The following is an 8781-nucleotide window of genomic DNA, read 5'->3' on the forward strand; positions in this document are numbered from 1 at the left end:
CCAACCCTTAAGCAATTGAAGAGCGCTAAGAGATCTGTCTTGAAAAAACTCACGAAGCGGCCAACTCTACATCTGAGGTCTCATTATGTGTATTTTAATAATCGATATAAACGACTGAACAGATCATTATACAACACCCACCTTCTACGAGTTCAACATAGTTCAAGAGCCTTTGGTGTCATGTTAATGAACAACGTAAAGAAACAGGACTGCCTACTTATATGTCGTTCGGAGAGGTTAAATCATCCACCTTGCCTGATACCTGCATTCTATTTCGAAGGCACTTCAGTAGCATTTTCTCCGATGAAATCCTTAGCAGCTCCGAAGTATCTAAAGCGATAAACAACGTTCCTCTTCATTCCCCTGTTGGACCACACCCAACTATTTCACCGACTATGATAAGTAAGGTATGCTTTAAATTCAAAAACTCTACAAACGCAGGACCTGATGGTATTCCTTCAATAGTACTAAAAAAGTGCTTGGATAGCCTCGTCTCACCACTGACAATGCTGTTCAACGTGTCCCTCCAGTTGGGAACATTTCCTGACTTCTGGAAAAAATCTTACATTTTCCCGGTTTTTAAGAAAGGCAACAAATCAGATATTACAAATTACCGTGGAATAGCCTCCCTATGTGCTGTTTCCAAGTTATTTGAAATTATTGTTCTCGACTTTATAACTCATAAGTGCAACGACTATATATTTGACAATCAACACGGATTTATGCCTAAACGGTCAACATCTACTAACCTAGTAACTTACACATTTTTTATCATGCAATCCATGCAAACTCGTCTACAGGTAGACGCTATCTACACTGATTTCTCAGCGGCATTTGATAAAATGAAACCATCAAATAACAATTTCTAAACTTGACAGACTTGGCTTTGGTGGTTCTGTACTGGAATGGATGCATTCAAATCTTACTGATCGTGAGATCTCGGTAAAAATAGAAAACTGTACAACATCACCGTTTGCTGTGAGTTCTGGAGTACCTCAAGGAAGTCGCTTAGGACCGTATATATTTTAACTCTACCTTAATGATCTAAACTTCTTACTGAAATGTTTCAAACTATCATTTGCGGATGACTTCAAACTCTACCATCTGATCAAAGAACAAGAAGATGCACACTTTTTGCAAGCGCAATTTAATACATTCGTGGAATGGTGTCACTCCAATAAGATGATATTACACGCCTCTAAATGCTTCATCATATCATTTTCCCGCAGGCACTCAGTTATAAGATATGTCTACAATCTTTCGCAAAATGTTCTTTAGCGTGAATCGTTCTTGAAAGACTTAGGAGTTATTCTTGATGATAAATCTAATTTTAAGAATCACATCGACTACGTGATTTCGAAGGCATCGGCTTCATATTTCGAATTACCAAAAAATTCGTTAACATACACTGCTTGAAAACTCTTTATTGTGTATTAGTCCGATCATTGCTTGAATATGCGGCTGTCGTTTGGTCACCTCATTATCAAACTGATATTGATCGTATTGAAGCTGTTCAACGCAAATTTATTAGGTTTGCTCTCCGAAATCTACCATTAAGAGACCCATTAAACCTTCCAAGTTATAATGATCGTTGCCGACTCATCGAACTGGATCCGCTGTGTATTCGTAGAAACGTCTACAAGGCTGTTTTCAACGCTGATTTAATACGATAAATTTAATTTAATATGATTACCTTGATCTCCTACGATTGGTCAACTTTGACATCCATCGTCGCAATCTTCGTTCACATCCATTTTTACGAATCCTTCGTGCTAGAACTAACTACCGATATAATGAACCGTTTCTCAGTATGTGTCGTTTATTTAACAGTTGCTCGCAGGTCTTTGACTTTCATCTTTCGCGTAATGCAATAAAACGCTTATTCAATGATTCCTTGACTATCCAGTAAATAAATGTTCACCGTCTTCATTCGAAACTAATCAGATTCGCCGAAATTAACCTGTTCGTTCTCCCTCTCATTTTCTCCGTCTTCCACCATCTTTTTGATCACTAAATAGATCTACATGCCGGTTCTAACCCCGTCGTTCGTCCACGCTCACTCACTGCTCCCTCAAATAACCTTCTTCTTCCATCTTCATATCCACTTTCCTCATCCATCTCGGCTTTCAAGGAAGCTGCTCTGTAATGCTGTAATATTGTGTCATCAACTAGTTATAGGGTTAATGGTTTAGCTTCAACTGTTAGTTTTAATTGTTAGTTTTAAATGTAAATGTATCTGTTGGATCATTGTAATTTGTTGATACAAAAGATGAGGAGGTTTTATGCCTGCTGGAGAGAGAGATTGCTATATTTCATCTCCATCGGGCTTTTCCCTGCTCCCCAAATAAATAAATAAATCAAATGATGTTTGGGGTCGTTTTAAAATACAAGATGGCGACTTCCGGTTAATTCATATTCCTTTAAAACCCTTACAATACAGATATTCTCGAAACGGATTTCATGTGTAGGTACCGAAAAACGTTGTTTGAGGTCGATCCGAAATCCAAGATGGCAACTTCCGCTTTACTGATATTCTTTGAAAACACTTACAATGTGAGTAAGGCTTTTCAAGAAATGTCGATATTCCAGAAGTCACCATATTGAACTTCGAAAGGAGCTCAAACATCGTTATTGATATCCAATCTGTTCCAAAAATACCCTTATTTTAAGGGTTCTCAAGGAATTATTATAAACCGAAGGTCGCTATCTTGGACACATCAAACATTATTTCCAGCATCTGTTTATTAAACCTCCTTCGAAAATTCCCATATTGTAATGGCTTTCAAGCAATATCGACAAACCGGAAGTCACCATCTTGGATTTCGAAACGATTGCAAACATAGTTTTCCGGCTCCTACTAATCAAATCTGTTCCGAGCTTACCCTTACTGTAGAGGTAGTCAAGAAATTTCGATAAGCCGAGAGTCGCCATACACTGAGGTCTCTTTTTTACGCGGGGGATACGTACCGCGTAACTTCGGAAATTCGCGTAAAAAAACCGCGTAATTTCGGTAATCTGCGTAAAAAAAATCGGGTGACTTCGAAAATTCGCGTAAAAAAGCCGCGTAAAAAGAAACCGCATTAAAAAACGTGTAAAAAGAGACCCCAGTGTATTGGCTTTCGAAAGAGTTCCTAATATCTCGTTCCGAAGATACTCAATTTTCCATTGTATATTTTTTTTAGAGTGCCCTATTGATTCCCTACAACTTCTTCCTGGACGTCATTTTGGAACGATGAACGGTTTCCGAATTACAACGAGAAGAACTTGACCCACCCGTAAACTGTTTTAGCTGTAACTTCTTCATTTTTCAAAAGGCACGGATGGGAAAGCCATCAACCTGTAGGTATTAATAAGAGCTTTAAAATAAAAATCATCAAAAAAAATCGAAACCCTGATCTTTTTTTTTAGTTTAATTTTTTTGGTTCATTTTTAAACTTCAAAGCAATTAACGGTTTCCGAGTTACAACGAATTGAAAAAGGCAATTGTTGTGAAATGCAAAAATACATACGCCCTTTTTAAAAATCAGTCGTGAGTCGGAATGACCTCTCCGTCGGTTTAAAAACTTATGGCTTGCCATACTGAAGCCATGTGCAAAGTTTCATCCAAATCGGAGAAAGTCGATTCTGATTTTGTCTCTTTTTCGTCTATTCATTCTTGGAATTGCTCAGTTCATAACGAAATTTTGCAACTGTAAGCATTTCACTCTAAATTGATTAGGGGAAAGTCTTATAAAGCGCCCCTGCTAGCCAAAATGCCCCCTTTCCTTTCTTAAGCATTGAAGACTTTTCTGAACTAAACTTTTATCACTAACACTATCTTTTCGTAGGATCTTTCTGCTATGCAAGTTTGGTGGTTGTCGTTTGCAGGAAAGTATGAAAAAACTAAAAATTTCATTTGGCAGCTTTTCGATGTAAGGTTTTGCTTCGACTAAATAAATGTTTTATCCGCCATTTCTTTGACATACTGATTATCTCAAAACAGTAACTTTATGGACATTTCAAGAAGCATAATGCATCATTGTTGTGGGATAAAATGTCTTTTGTCGTGTGTCATGCCACTGATTTGTTGTGAGACATATTTTACGGCTGCTGGGGCATTATGTCTGAGGCGAGCGAAAAAAAACTAATAATGTGGCCGTTTTGGAAAATGTGTTTATATCAATCAATTCTCATCTTTTCTATTGGAGTCATTAAAAATTATGTTCCTCATCCGTATTGTAATGAAATACTTACATTCTCGAAGAAAATATATCAATACACTTGGAAATATCTCAATGTTTTCTTAAGAGGGGCATATTATAACACTTTACCCTATACCAAAATTTCATCAATTTTCACCTTTCCAACAATCCAGAATTCAGCCACTCCAAGGCATATTTACAAATGTATGAAAATGAAGCAAACTTAAACAGTAAATATTGTCTACAAAAAACGATACAATTCCGCAGCGCTTCATTGAACTAAGTCTAAGTCGAGTACACATTTTTGTCACATACACCGAAACCTCCATTTACGAACTAAACGGGGGTTCGTAAATGGAGGTAGTTCATAAAAAAAAGTTTACGTTATTTGGGATTTGGTTCGTAGAAAAAGTTTTGTGTAATGAACGTGGAAACCTCAAATCATGTGGACATTTTCGGAACGGATGTGATAAGTGGGTGCAAGAAAATGATGTTTGGGGTCGGTTCAAAATCCATGATGGCGACTTCCGGTTTATCGATATTCCTAAAAACCCTTACAATGTGGGTATTTTCGAATCGGAATTGATGAGCAGTGGACGGAAAACGATGTTTGAAGTGGTTTGTAAATCCAAGATGGCGACTTCCGGTTTGTCGATATTCCTTACAAACCCTTACAATGTGTGTATTTTCGGAACGGGTCTGATGAGTAGTTGACGGAAAACGATGTTTGAAGTGGTTTGGAAAACCAAGATGGCGACTTCCGGCTTAACAATATTCCTAAAAACCCTTACAATGTGGGTATTTTCGAATCGGAATTGATGAGCAGTGGACGGAAAACGATGTTTGAAGTGGTTTGTAAATCCAAGATGGCGACTTCCGGTTTGTCGATATTCCTAAAAACCCTTACAATGTGGGTATTTTCGAATCGGAATTGATGAGCAGTGGACGGAAAACGATGCTTGAAGTGGTTTGTAAATCCAAGATGGCGATTTCCGGTTTGTCGATATTCCTTACAAACCCTTACAATGTGTGTATTTTCGGAACGGGACTGATGAGTAGTTGACGGAAAACGATGTTTGAAGTGGTTTGGAAAACCAAGATGGCGACTTCCGGCTTAACAATATTCCTAAAAACCCTTACAATGTGGGTATTTTCGAATCGGAATTGATGAGCAGTGGACGGAAAACGATGTTTGAAGTGGTTTGTAAATCCAAGATGGCGACTTCCGGTTTGTCGATATTCCTTACAAACCCTTACAATGTGTGTATTTTCGGAACGGGTCTGATGAGTAGTTGACGGAAAACGATGTTTGAAGTGGTTTGGAAAACCAAGATGGCGACTTCCGGCTTAACAATATTCCTAAAAACCCTTACAATGTGGGTATTTTCGAATCGGAATTGATGAGCAGTGGACGGAAAACGATGTTTGAAGTGGTTTGTAAATCCAAGATGGCGACTTCCGGTTTGTCGATATTCCTAAAAACCCTTACAACGTGTGTATTTTCGGAACGGGACTGATGAGTAGTTGACGGAAAACGATGTTTGAAGTGGTTTGGAAAACCAAGATGGCGACTTCCGGCTTAACAATATTCCTAAAAACCCTTACAATGTGGGTATTTTCGAATCGGAATTGATGAGCAGTGGACGGAAAACGATGTTTGAAGTGGTTTGTAAATCCAAGATGGCGACTTCCGGTTTGTCGATATTCCTAAAAACCCTTACAATGTGGGTATTTTCGAATCGGAATTGATGAGCAGTGGACGGAAAACGATGCTTGAAGTGGTTTGTAAATCCAAGATGGCGATTTCCGGTTTGTCGATATTCCTTACAAACCCTTACAATGTGTGTATTTTCGGAACGGGACTGATGAGTAGTTGACGGAAAACGATGTTTGAAGTGGTTTGGAAAACCAAGATGGCGACTTCCGGCTTAACAATATTCCTAAAAACCCTTACAATGTGGGTATTTTCGAATCGGAATTGATGAGCAGTGGACGGAAAACGATGTTTGAAGTGGTTTGTAAATCCAAGATGGCGACTTCCGGTTTGTCGATATTCCTTACAAACCCTTACAATGTGTGTATTTTCGGAACGGGTCTGATGAGTAGTTGACGGAAAACGATGTTTGAAGTGGTTTGGAAAACCAAGATGGCGACTTCCGGCTTAACAATATTCCTAAAAACCCTTACAATGTGGGTATTTTCGAATCGGAATTGATGAGCAGTGGACGGAAAACGATGTTTGAAGTGGTTTGTAAATCCAAGATGGCGACTTCCGGTTTGTCGATATTCCTTACAAACCCTTACAATGTGTGTATTTTCGGAACGGGTCTGATGAGTAGTTGACGGAAAACGATGTTTGAAGTAGTTTGGAAAACCAAGATGGCGACTTCCGGCTTAACAATATTCCTAAAAACCCTTACAATGTGGGTATTTTCGAATCGGAATTGATGAGCAGTGGACGGAAAACGATGTTTGAAGTGGTTTGTAAATCCAAGATGGCGACTTCCGGTTTGTCGATATTCCTTACAAACCCTTACAATGTGTGTATTTTCGGAACGGGTCTGATGAGTAGTTGACGGAAAACGATGTTTGAAGTGGTTTGGAAAACCAAGATGGCGACTTCCGGCTTAACAATATTCCTAAAAACCCTTACAATGTGGGTATTTTCGAATCGGAATTGATGAGCAGTGGACGGAAAACGATGTTTGAAGTGGTTTGGAAAACCAAGATGGCGACTTCCGGCTTAACAATATTTCTAAAAACCCTTACAATGTGGGTATTTTCGAATCGGAATTGATGAGCAGTGGACGGAAAACGATGTTTGAAGTGGTTTGTAAATCCAAGATGGCGATTTCCGGTTTGTCGATATTCCTTACAAACCCTTACAATGTGTGTATTTTCGGAACGGGACTGATGAGTAGTTGACGGAAAACGATGTTTGAAGTGGTTTGGAATACCAAGATGGCGACTTCCGGCTTAACAATATTCCTAAAAACCCTTACAATGTGGGTATTTTCGAATCGGAATTGATGAGCAGTGGACGGAAAACGATGTTTGAAGTGGTTTGTAAATCCAAGATGGCGACTTCCGGTTTGTCGATATTCCTTACAAACTCTTACAATGTGTGTATTTTCGGAACGGGATTGATGAGTAGTTGACGGAAAACGATGTTTGAAGTGGTTTGGAAAACCAAGATGGCGACTTCCGGTTTAACAATATTGCTTAAAACCCTTACAATGTGGGTATTTTCGAATCGGAATTGATGAGCAGTGGACGGAAAACGATGTTTGAAGTGGTTTGTAAATCCAAGATGGCGACTTCCGGTTTGTCGATATTCCTAAAAACCCTTACAACGTGTGTATTTTCGGAACGGGACTGATGAGTAGTTGACGGAAAACGATGTTTGAAGTGGTTTGGAAAACCAAGATGGCGACTTCCGGCTTAACAATATTCCTAAAAACCCTTACAATGTGGGTATTTTCGAATCGGAATTGATGAGCAGTGGACGGAAAACGATGTTTGAAGTGGTTTGTAAATCCAAGATGGCGATTTCCGGTTTGTCGATATTCCTTACAAACCCTTACAATGTGTGTATTTTCGGAACGGGACTGATGAGTAGTTGACGGAAAACGATGTTTGAAGTGGTTTGGAAAACCAAGATGGCGACTTCCGGCTTAACAATATTCCTAAAAACCCTTACAATGTGGGTATTTTCGAATCGGAATTGATGAGCAGTGGACGGAAAACGATGTTTGAAGTGGTTTGGAAAACCAAGATGGCGACTTCCGGCTTAACAATATTCCTAAAAACCCTTACAATGTGGGTATTTTCGAATCGGAATTGATGAGCAGTGGACGGAAAACGATGTTTGAAGTGGTTTGTAAATCCAAGATGGCGATTTCCGGTTTGTCGATATTCCTTACAAACCCTTACAATGTGTGTATTTTCGGAACGGGACTGATGAGTAGTTGACGGAAAACGATGTTTGAAGTGGTTTGGAATACCAAGATGGCGACTTCCGGCTTAACAATATTCCTAAAAACCCTTACAATGTGGGTATTTTCGAATCGGAATTGATGAGCAGTGGACGGAAAACGATGTTTGAAGTGGTTTGTAAATCCAAGATGGCGACTTCCGGTTTGTCGATATTCCTTACAAACTCTTACAATGTGTGTATTTTCGGAACGGGATTGATGAGTAGTTGACGGAAAACGATGTTTGAAGTGGTTTGGAAAACCAAGATGGCGACTTCCGGTTTAACAATATTGCTTAAAACCCTTACAATGTGGGTATTTTCGAATCGGAATTGATGAGCAGTGAACGGAAAACGATGTTTGAAGTGGTTTGTAAATCCAAGATGGCGACTTCCGGTTTGTGTCTTGTGGTTGTTTAACTGACTCTTACCACTTGAGCCAAATAATATCCCTTTTTCTCAATGGCTTACAAAATGTTAAATCATATTCCGACGGGCCAGTTGACAAGAGATTTTGACAAGTTTAAATAAAGACAAATGTGTCGTGATGAGAGTAACAGTACTTTTTTCGACTTTATCACGTACACTAAAACAACTGAAATTATAAGTGTAACACTGAAAATAAAA

At 38.9% G+C, this 8781-nt stretch overlaps 1 protein-coding gene across 1 annotated transcript in view; it reads left to right on the top strand.

Moving 5' to 3' along the window:
* The window catches only part of LOC131439135 (Krueppel-like factor luna), a 140268-nt gene that overhangs the window by 114174 nt on the left and 17313 nt on the right, over positions 1-8781 (top strand). The window lies entirely within an intron of this gene.

The sequence above is a fragment of the Malaya genurostris genome, chromosome 3 (assembly GCF_030247185.1).
Source record: "Malaya genurostris strain Urasoe2022 chromosome 3, Malgen_1.1, whole genome shotgun sequence".
In the NCBI taxonomy this organism is placed as follows: domain Eukaryota; kingdom Metazoa; phylum Arthropoda; class Insecta; order Diptera; family Culicidae; genus Malaya; species Malaya genurostris.